This window comes from Pan troglodytes, chromosome 17, assembly GCF_028858775.2.
Source record: "Pan troglodytes isolate AG18354 chromosome 17, NHGRI_mPanTro3-v2.0_pri, whole genome shotgun sequence".
Classification (NCBI taxonomy): domain Eukaryota; kingdom Metazoa; phylum Chordata; class Mammalia; order Primates; family Hominidae; genus Pan; species Pan troglodytes.
The window spans coordinates 61,629,701-61,640,243 of record NC_072415.2 but is presented as its reverse complement, the minus strand read 5'-3'; the positions used below and the strand labels follow the sequence as shown (position 1 = coordinate 61,640,243).

Sequence of the window (10,543 nt, the reverse complement as noted above, 5' to 3'; positions counted from 1 at the left end):
TGCTGTGTCCCAGACATTGTTCTAAATGCCAAGGAGACAGCAGAAAACAAGATGACAATATATATATTCTCTTGGAGTTTGGCTAAGAAAGGACTAATTGTAAAGAAATAAATAAATACAGTCAACTCTCTTTATTCACAATAAGTATGTTCTATAAAGTTGCCACAAACATCGAATTAGTGAAGACTAAACCATTGCTCTTAAGAAAAGTACGGAGTTAGATTGCTGTGAGCCCTTGATTACATCTTCATCAACTGATTAATACACAAGCTTGTTTTATGTGTGTTTTTGTTTAAAGGTACCTTATCTAATATGTATATATACACCATTGATTCATTAACATTGAGCTCATGTCCAACAGCAATATAACTTATGTCTGACTACAGCATATTTAACACCATGTTTTGTATGTAAGGCATATACAGCCTTCCTGCACATAGAAACTCCAGACAGCACTTCAGAACTACACTTGGGGGCCATTTTAAACAGAGAAATCACCAACAAAAATGTGGGAAAAAAAACATGGCACTAAATATATCACAAAAAGGACACCTGTTTACAAGAAAATAGATGATTACCTTGTTCAACCCTAGCTGGGAACCTGTGCATCAGGTGACTCACATATTTTGCTGCTTTGTGCATGCCTGCAAATGACCACAAAAGTAACTCCAGTACTCGCGCCTGTAATCCCAGCACTTGGGGAGGCCGAGGCGGGTGGATCACGAGGTCAGGAGATCGAGACCATCCTGGCTAACACGGTGAAATCCCGTCTCTACTAAAAATACAAAATATTAGCCGGTCGTGGTGGCGGGCACCTGTAGTCCCAGCTACTCGGGAGGCTGAGGCAGGAGAATGGCGTGAACCCGGGAGGTGGAGCTTGCAGTGAGCCGAGATCGCACCACTGCACTCTAGCCTGGGAGACAGAGCGAGACTCCGTCTCAAAAAAAAAAAAAAAAAAAAAACGTAACTCCAGTATTGATGTTGAAGTTACAAATAAATTTTAGCAAGCAGGCAAACTCACAAATATGGGATACAAGAATAATAAGAATTAACTACATATTCTAAACAGATCATGTGGTAATAGGTGCTATGAAGAAAAAATAAATCAAGTAAAGGGAGTAGGGAGTGTTGGATGAATGGTATATATGGCATCCATTCTCCTGTTCTCAGGCCTTCAGGCTTGAACTGAAACTCTACCAGCTGTTTTCCAGGATCTCCAGCTTATAGACAGGAGATAGCTGGACTTCTCAGCCTTTGTAATTGCATGAGCTAATCATCATAATAAATATCTATCTATGTATATGTCTATGTATGTGTATGTATGTATCTATCTACCTATCATCTATCTATCTTGTGTTTGTTCTATTTCTCTGGAGAATCCTGACCGTGGTGAAAGTAAACACACCATCTCATTTACTTTCCAAATTGGAAAATTTTGAAAGCAAAGGAGAATGCTATCAAAACTTACACTAGATGACAGGTATAAACTGGAACTGTCTCTGGCAAACTAGGATGTTTCATCATCCTACTTATGACTGATTTTAAGCAAATTAAGCAACACCCCTGCTGCAGCTGAAGAATGCTAGATGCCACCTTGCACAGCCCGTGCCACCAGACTTAGAGTTGCCTCTGCCTCTGCCATTGCGTCTGCTGCCAGAATGAATTCTCCACTGAGCCTACCTGTTTGCCTCATTTAGCAATGATTCAGAGGGTGGAGGTTATCTGAGGGATTGAGCCTTGCTCACATGCACACTCTAGCTGCAAGGGAAACCAGGAAAGAATCTGTCATTTTTGGACTGCTACCTTGCCACCTTCTTTAGCAGGAGGTGAACCCTGCTTCCTACCAAGACTCGTAAGGTGGTAGATTTCTCAAACACAGGAGGGGGTTACAGGCTTGAAGCAGTTAAGAAAGACCAGAAAGAAAAAAAAAAATAGTAAATGTCCTTTAGAGTCACCATTTCTTCTTCCTCCTTAGTTGAGACCTTGAAACGCAGCCAACATCCTCTGTGTCTTTTTAATCTTATGAGACACTATTAGGAGTTCAATTTGGGAATATTTGATTAATGACATAGATTCAATCAGAGTGCATTTATTACCAGTATTGCAATAATTTCACATCGGAAGACGTAACTGTGAGCAATAAATTCACTTTCTAAAATGCCAATTTTACACAAATAAAATCAATTTGAAATTGATTAACTCATAAGCACTGGCATTTTCTAATAAAATATGAATGGTTTAAATTATTCTTAAGAAGTATTACAGAAGTGTTGAAGTTTTCATGGGTTATTCCATAAAACATTTTATGACTTCATGCTTCACTGTCCATTTTATGAACAGATTGCAGAGACATCTCAGAGGTTGGGGCACACCCTCTAATCAATACTCCCTGATTAGGTGCAGCATTTCTTTTTGACTATGAAGATTCTGCAGAGCTGCTTTTCTTAAATACAAACAGGCACTTGCTAACTTAAAAGCTACATCTCAGTGTTTGCAATGCAGAATTCCTTCCAAAATAATAACAAAATAACAATAACAATATGTTTACTCTGTGCTGGAGATTATGTTGTGTGCTTTATAAAGATTAATTTACCTAATCTTCATAATACCTTATAAAGTGAACAGGATTATCAACATTATTTTATAGATGAAAAATCAAAGCTTGCTGAGGTTAGTAATTTGTACAAATTTATACTACTAGTAATTGTTGGAGTCTAGATACTGACTCAGGTCCACTTCAGAGTAACCCACCCCCTTGGCCATCCACCTTGTACAGCACATTCACACATACACACACACTCACCATCATCATTGTACAGCTGGGTACTTGTGATTACATTTAGGGTCCACCCAGATAATCCAGGATAATCTCCCCATCTCAAGATTCTGAGCATCCTCACATTGCAAAGTCACTTTTGCCACATAAGGTAACATTCACAGATTCCAGATGCAAAAGCAGGATCTATTTGGAGGTCATTCTTCAGCCTACCATTAAACTCCTAGTCACTAACAATTCTTCAACTTCAATGAAACCTCTATGCATGAAACCCACCACTATTTCACTCTCTATTACCCCCTCATTATTTCTCTTTCCACTTTACCCAGCCTAAAGTCCCTGACCCAAAATGACAGTCAGTCCATTGAAAACATCTTTAACAAATTCACCCCCTCCCTTTTTTACACACACCTAGAAAAACCCCAACCCTTGTCAAATCAAAATGTCCACACACTCTGAACCCTGAACCTTCTCCCCAACAGCTGAACGTTTCTTCTTCTTCTTTTTTTTTGGGTCGCCCAGGCTGGGGTGCAGTAGCACAATCTTGGCTCACTGCAATCTTCACCTCCTGGATTCAAGTAATTCTCATGCCTCAGCCTCCTGCATAACAGGGACTACAGTTGCTCACCACCATGCCCGGCTAATTTTTTGTATTTTAGTAGAGACTGGGTTTCACCATGTTGCCCAGGGTAGTCTCGAACTCCTGAACTTAGGCAATCCACCCACGTCAGCCCCCCAAAGTGCTAAGATTACAGGCATGAGCCACCATGCCCGGACGAATTTCTAGTTTTAAACCCCACTCATATTATTATGTCAGGTAACCTCAATGTAATGATAAAAATCCCGATAAGCACTCAACTCCCTAGTAACTTCCACTGTACATTTCCTGGAGTTCTTTTACATCTTCTGTCATCAAATCTCCAGTGCATACTCCCATCACCAACACCACACTCAGCAGAACTTGATGTCACCCAAAAGCCATCAAGAGACTAGAATCAATCAGACAGAAGCACCTGTGTCTTCCCACCATCGAATCTCCCAAGCCACGAGAACATCCACCCTAATTCTTTCTTCCTTCCTGACACAGTGAAAGAATTGATCCTCCTCCTATCAAAGGCCAGCTCCTGGACTTTTTCAGGACAGTGTGTGCCTCTTGCTAATCCCGGCTTTTGTCCCTGCAATTGTCCCCTCTTTGGCATCATTACTTATTACTCACTATGGGGTCATTCCCACTGGTATATATGAATGCTCTAGTTTAGTCCATCTTTTTTTAAAAAAATAAATAAATCACTTCTCTCCTCATTATAATCCCTCAAAATATCCATTCCATTTCTCTGCTGAATTTCAAAGCACAACCATTCACTATATGCTAGACTTTCTTCTGGTGTTCAAATTATCAGGTTTGATTTTAGGAATGGAAAATTCCTGACACTATACCCCACAGAATCTTCCCACCAACTAGTAAGAGCCAGAAATTCAACTCTGAGGCCTTCACATTGAGGCTTTTGTTCCTGCTAAAAACACACTATGTTACTTTGTTTCCTGTCATTTATTTCTTGAGTAAATGAAGTCTCCATGGTCATGTACATGTGGATGAGGGAGGGGGATGCATAAGAAACAATGCAATAAACAAAAAAATTAGTTTGTTAATTCGGGAGTTTGGGGTGGGGCATAAAATTCCTATGTCTGTTTGATGCTAGATCAGCCTAGGAAGCAGATTCCCAATTTTCCTGGGGTTGCTGGGGGGCAGACAGAGATGACGAAGGGAAGACCAGGGGAAGTAGATGGGCTACTTCTCTCTTTGGTAGTCCAGACTCCAGGATAGTTAAGAAGCATGGGTCTAACCTGGGCATAGGATGTGTGGACAGGCAGGCAGCAGTCAGAACTAAGTCGTTAAGTGTGGGCCAAATAGAAGAGGTGGCATATCTGGCTGACTTTAAGTTGGAAAAAGACCCAGAGCAAATGGAAAAATGTCCCCCTGTTCTGAGGCCCAAGTCCCTAATGTCATCCAATCAGTAACTCCCACCACCTTTCTCTATGGGTATCGTCGCTACTCCCAGTGAATTAGGTTCCTCATGGAGGTTTGGAGTCCCACATAAGCTGAATGAGGGCTGTTCACTCAGCCTTACAGTCCACCAGTGCTGGAATCAGAGTTTCCTCTTCAGGACCATCAGCCTAGCCTCCATGGAGACACAGATGTCCAGGGAAATGTGTCTGTGAACATCATTGTGCAAGAATTTCACTACAGCATCAGCATCTAGTTCACATCATGAGAACAAGACAAGTCCAGTCCATGGTTTTGCCTGGCCTTGGTCCAGGGAGTCTCTCTCCCACAGCACACCTTTCTCCCCAGGCCCAGTAGAGAAGATGCAGCTGGCCTGAGAAAAACTTCCCTCTCCCCAGCTCAGTGCATTCACCCATCCCATCCGTTTCTTTCTTTATCTTCCTACACCTTATTCACTTTTCAGAACGTAGTTTGGGCCCCTTCTCAAGTCTGCAAATGATGTCTCTCTTTTGGGCTCCCACAGTCTGGTGCTCATTGTGTGAGAATTGCCAGTTTCCTTGTCTAAGCCTTAATATACTTGTCTGTTACCTCTCTTCCAAGGGCATCAGTGAATATTTGTTGGATAGAACTATGGCTTATTCAGACCTGCTGAGACCTGGGGGTAAAGTGGCCACACTCAATCCTTGACATTTTGGGGCACCTTTTAGCTTCAACTTTCCTTGTTTTGCTTCTTGAGTGGGACCTATAACTTCTCCAAAATAAAGTGAGTTCTTCTTACCCAACTTAGCATGGCGAGATTTCCAAAACAACACAAACCCAACTCCAAAGACTTGAAGAGCAATGAGCATCTTTAATGAAGACCTTTTCATTTTAAAAGGGAGGACAAAGTGAAGAGAGACCCGCACTACCCAATGCATAACAATACCTTCCTTTGAAGTTCTTTTCTCGTCTCTTTCCGCATCTCGCCCAAAGCCACATCACCACAGCTGATACAAGTTCATCTCCTCCCTGCTTTGTAAAAGCTTCAACTTTTGCAAGTTCTCTTTCTTACCTCACCTTTCCTCTCTCTCACTCCACCTCCTTCACCCACCAAAACTACCTCCTTCCACTAGACTTCTCACCCCACTACCCCTGGAAGCACATCAATGCCTTGGCCAACAAATGTGTCTTTCTCTTTCGAAGGCAATAGAAAGAAGAGATAGTAAATACTTAACACATTTTTTTAAGCACAAGGAAATTGGAGAAATTTGTCTGATCTTAGTATCTCTACATGTTCTTTAACATATTCTCCATTAAGACTGCAATTGTAGCAAAAATGTTAACATTAAGAACTCAATGATAATACAAGGCAGAGAAAACAGAAGTCCCAAGAGAGAAACAAGGCACTATAATGAGGCCATGGGGAAGAAAACTGAAGATCTTGGGTGAACAACTTCCCTTTCCCTTCTTTGATGTGGTACATTTAGCCCTAGAAACAGTAAACTGGCCAAGACCTCAAGGTTTTCCCTTGCATATTCAGGCTACTCCTACATCCTGCTGGATTCCTGTCACATTTCTCTGCCTTCTCCTCTAACACCTCTATTCCAACAGCTTCCACCAGCCATTTGGGGATCTAGTTCATTTCAGAGCTTCACAGCTAGATGGAGAGAGGGGTACTCAAGGGGAAGCTTAGGGAAAAGGTAGTGTTAGCAAATGGGCTCAGTTCTGGGAAAGCTGAAGTATCTCCATGCATGGGCAAATACAACTGCGTTCCAGTTCTGAATGGCTGAGGGGCGGAAAAAAGGCCTCCTCACTTGCTCTGCCTGGAGAACTGTCTTTTAGAGAAAAACTACACTTACTGACCACTTACCATATATAAGTCGAACACCTGTTCGTGCCCTTTACATACGTTAACTCCTCTTCTTCTCAATAACCATATAAGGTAGGTGTTGTCATTATGCCCATTGTTTTTAGACAGGGCCCAGGAAGGAAGCCTGTCTCAGAACACATGGCCAATAAGTGGTTTGGGTGCCCATGCCCTGACTCCTTCCCTGCTTTCTCGACCCCAGCACTGTACCTCCTCTTTAGCGCACAAGGAAATGTATTGAGCAGCTTCTGAATGTTTGGTTTAATCCACTTATTTCCCATCTTTTCTCAGGGGTGGTGGGTTGTGTTTCTGGGTGGAAGAAAGAGCTTAAAATAAAACCAGGGAATCACATTCTGGCATTGTGTCCATGGGAATAGAAGACACTTCTTCTAGGCCCTTATGGAAACACACAAGTGTTCTGGGGAGCCCAGAAGCTCAAGGTAAAATCCTCAGTATGAACCTGCAATCTGTAATATAGGGGTACATGGAGGGACCACTCCACCCCTCAAAGTTCCCCGCTCCCTCAGAACTTCTTCTTTTCTTGGCTATACATCCAACTAGAAATTCAGTTTGACAACTCTTATTGTCAAATACCAATACTAAGGCATATGATTCAAACCACAGCAGCCGCCACCCAGCGGAGTGCCGTCTCATATACACTTTGACATAGGATCCTGCATGCAACAAGTTTGAATGAATTGCTGTCTCTCTCAAAACTGGATTTAATCCCTAATATCAGCATTTGGTTGGTACTCTTTCAGAGATATACCTTGAGCATTCAAAAAATACTTAAAAGATTCATTATTTTACAATCATAACAGTAATAATGACAAAGGCTAAAATAAATTATTTATGTCTAAATCTTTCAAGAAGATTAGTCTGGCAGGCTAGAAAATCCAGCCAGTATTTTTTTAAATGTTTTTAGTTTTCTAGAGACAGGACAGGGATATCGCTATGCCACCCAGGCTGGTCTCAAACTCCTGCCAGCCAACATAACATGAGTCAGCCTCCAGCCTCCTTCTCCAACAGCAGCTGCAGTGTATCTCAGTTGCTTGATGTCAGCCAACACTCAGGTTCTGAAATTACTGAATGCATTACTTCCACTCCAGTGTGCAAATAGGGTAAGTTATTTTTTTTAAGCCAGGAATGAAAATAACCCTGCTAGGAATCAGTGCTATCAACAAATGAGGTAGGCTGGGCATGGTGGCTCATGCCTGTATTCCCAGCACTTTGGGAGTCCAATGCAGGGGAATCCTTTGAGGCAGCAAGTTCAAGACCAGCCTGGGCAACAGAGCAAGGCCCCATATCTACAAAAAAAGTTTAAAGTTAGCTAGGTGTGGTAGTGTGTACCTGTAGTCCTAGCTATTTGGGAGGCTGAGGTGAGAGGATTCCTTGAGCCCAGGGATTGAAGGCTGCACTGAGCTCCATCACGCCACTGCACTCCAGCCTGGGTGACAAAGCAAAACCCTGTTTCAAAAATAAAAAAATAAGTGAAAATTCTTCTATTTCTCAATAATGCCATATCTTTCATGAAATCAAAGAGAAAAAGAAACCAACAAGTCTAGAGTATTACTCTTCATACCAGATATTTAGATCCATATATAGAGATAATTGTCTACTATGTATAGCTTGTTTGGAGCCTTTGCCTAATAGCACCATGGCTTCATCAAAACCACTAATAACTATTAGGTGACGTAATAATCTAGGACGTCTCAAAGGATCAAAGTCTCTTTTTGGTCTGACATTTCCAAGCACTGATAAATATATTAGTGACTCAAAATAGACACTACACAAATTTCTCATTGCAATGATACTTGATTAATTTACTCCATGTTGATTTTCCAAATATGTTGTTGCATGGTCTGGCTACAGAATTTGCTTTAAAAAAGACAACTTCCTTGGATATTCTAGCACAAGTACACACATACATACATACACACACACATTTCTTGGCATTCTAACTTCTCAAAATATTTAAGAAAACCTGTTCTGCACATGGATGCACAAAGGGGAACAACACACACTAGGGTCTTTCAGAGGATGGAGGGTGGGAGGAGGGTGGGAGGAGGGAGAGGATCAGGAAAAATAACTAATGGTACCTGGGTGATGAAATAATCTGTACACCAAGCCCCATGACACAAGTTTACCTGTGTAACAAACCTGCACTTGTACCCCTGAACTTAAAATAAAAGTAAAAATTCCTCGATTTGTATACATTTATAGAAGACTTATTTTGCAGGATTATTTCATTAAAGATAAAATATTTGGTATTACGAAAAAAAGAAAAGAAAACATGTTCCGTACTGAGACAGTGGGAACCTGACTAGGTGACAAGAACTGGGGAGGGGAGGTAATTTTCGAGCCTAGGGCACTTGGAGAGATTGAAGGCAGAGCAGTCAGCACTGCTGCAGGGAATTGGGGCAACTGAGTGTGAGCAGGAGGAAGATAGAAAAAGAGGGGCAAGGCCCTTGAGGAGAAGGAATGGAGAAGTGAATAATGGGCACAGAAAAGGAAGAATTGAGATGGATTTCACCTTCTCTGCAATGGTTCTGAGTGTAGTCTCTTCTTAACAATTCTTGACAATAAATTTTATGTCCCAGTCTGCTCATCAAACCTTGGATTGGCCTTTCCAAATTTTGCACAGGTTGCTTAAGCCTTTGATGCTACTCAAACTGCTCCTTCCAGTTTTTTGGTTAACTGACCAAACATTCGTTGGTCAGTTGAATGTATTGGAAACCTGAACGTATTGGAACGCAACTCTACCTCCTAAGTGGGAAAACTCTAATCTGAGAGTCATATTAATCATGTCTTTTTATTTTCTGTGTTTTTGATGCTTTCACATCTTGGGAACTTGCTGACCTGCAAGGGACAGCTTCTCCCAAATTACTAGAAATGACTCATCTGTACGTACATCTTTCATATGCAAACCAACCTATCTCCTCCTTCATATGCAACCAGGGCCCTCTCTCCTCCACACTCTGGGTCACTATTCCTCTGCTCTAATCACCACAGGGCCAGGTACCAGACAACTACAGACAACTCCGATGCTCCAGAGCCTGCTGAAATTATTCAAACTAACCAATCCTAAGCTTGCTTGCCTTGCCTTTCCCACAGAAACCACAATAAAGGCTCTTGCCACATTGTCCCTTCACTCTGCCTAATGACCGACCCTGGTGCTTCTCCCTGTGACCCTGTGGCATGGTACAGTGTGCCTGGTCCTCTTGGGAACTGTAAGTAGCAAACTGTCTTTTAAATGGCAGTCATCCTCTAATCTGTTGGCCTTACCATACCTGAACAATAATAAAACCTACATTTAGAACAACGGTAGGCAGTTTTTAAAAGTGATGGTTGGGAGATTAATTTGCAGGCTCTATAGGAGGAAAGAACTCGGTACAGAAATGGCATTTTGGATATGGATTGGTGCCTATGTATCTATGTGTACATGTCAACGTGCACACACTTGTCCTAATTAACTTTTTCTTCTCTTTTCATTAATATTAGTCATGTGTTTATAAAAAGGGCAGAGGAGAACAGACTTTAAGCTTCATTAGACTTGGTTTTGAAATTAGATTTTCTGGCATCCAAGTTCCTGATCAAGAGCACATTGAGGCATCTCTGAACCTCAGTTTCTCTATGACAAAACAGGTCAACAATATCAATCCCACATTGAAGTAGGAATTAAATGAATAATATATGTGACAATGCATCCACTGTTTGGTTATCTAGAATATACAGTGCCATTTCAGGTATTATCTCATGAAACATCACAGGTCATTGGATTTAACATCCTTATTTTTGATATGAAAAAACAGAGGCTCAAATAGGTTAGGAAACATTTCCAATAAGAAATAGACAGTAAATCACAGACAGGAGGTTAGAGACCAAGGCCTTCGAGCCACCTTCGGAACATGCTTTC

The 10,543-nt window shown here is 41.5% G+C and overlaps 1 long non-coding RNA gene across 1 annotated transcript in view; it reads right to left on the bottom strand.

Moving 5' to 3' along the window:
• Positions 1–2,230: 2,230 nt before the first annotated feature.
• Positions 2,231–10,543, bottom strand: part of LOC104003154 (uncharacterized) — a 28,307-nt gene continuing 19,994 nt past the window's right edge. Inside the window, exon 6 of the long non-coding RNA XR_675702.5 lies at positions 2,231–8,094. This is a non-coding gene — a long non-coding RNA (uncharacterized LOC104003154). The remainder of the gene's footprint in view (positions 8,095–10,543) is intronic.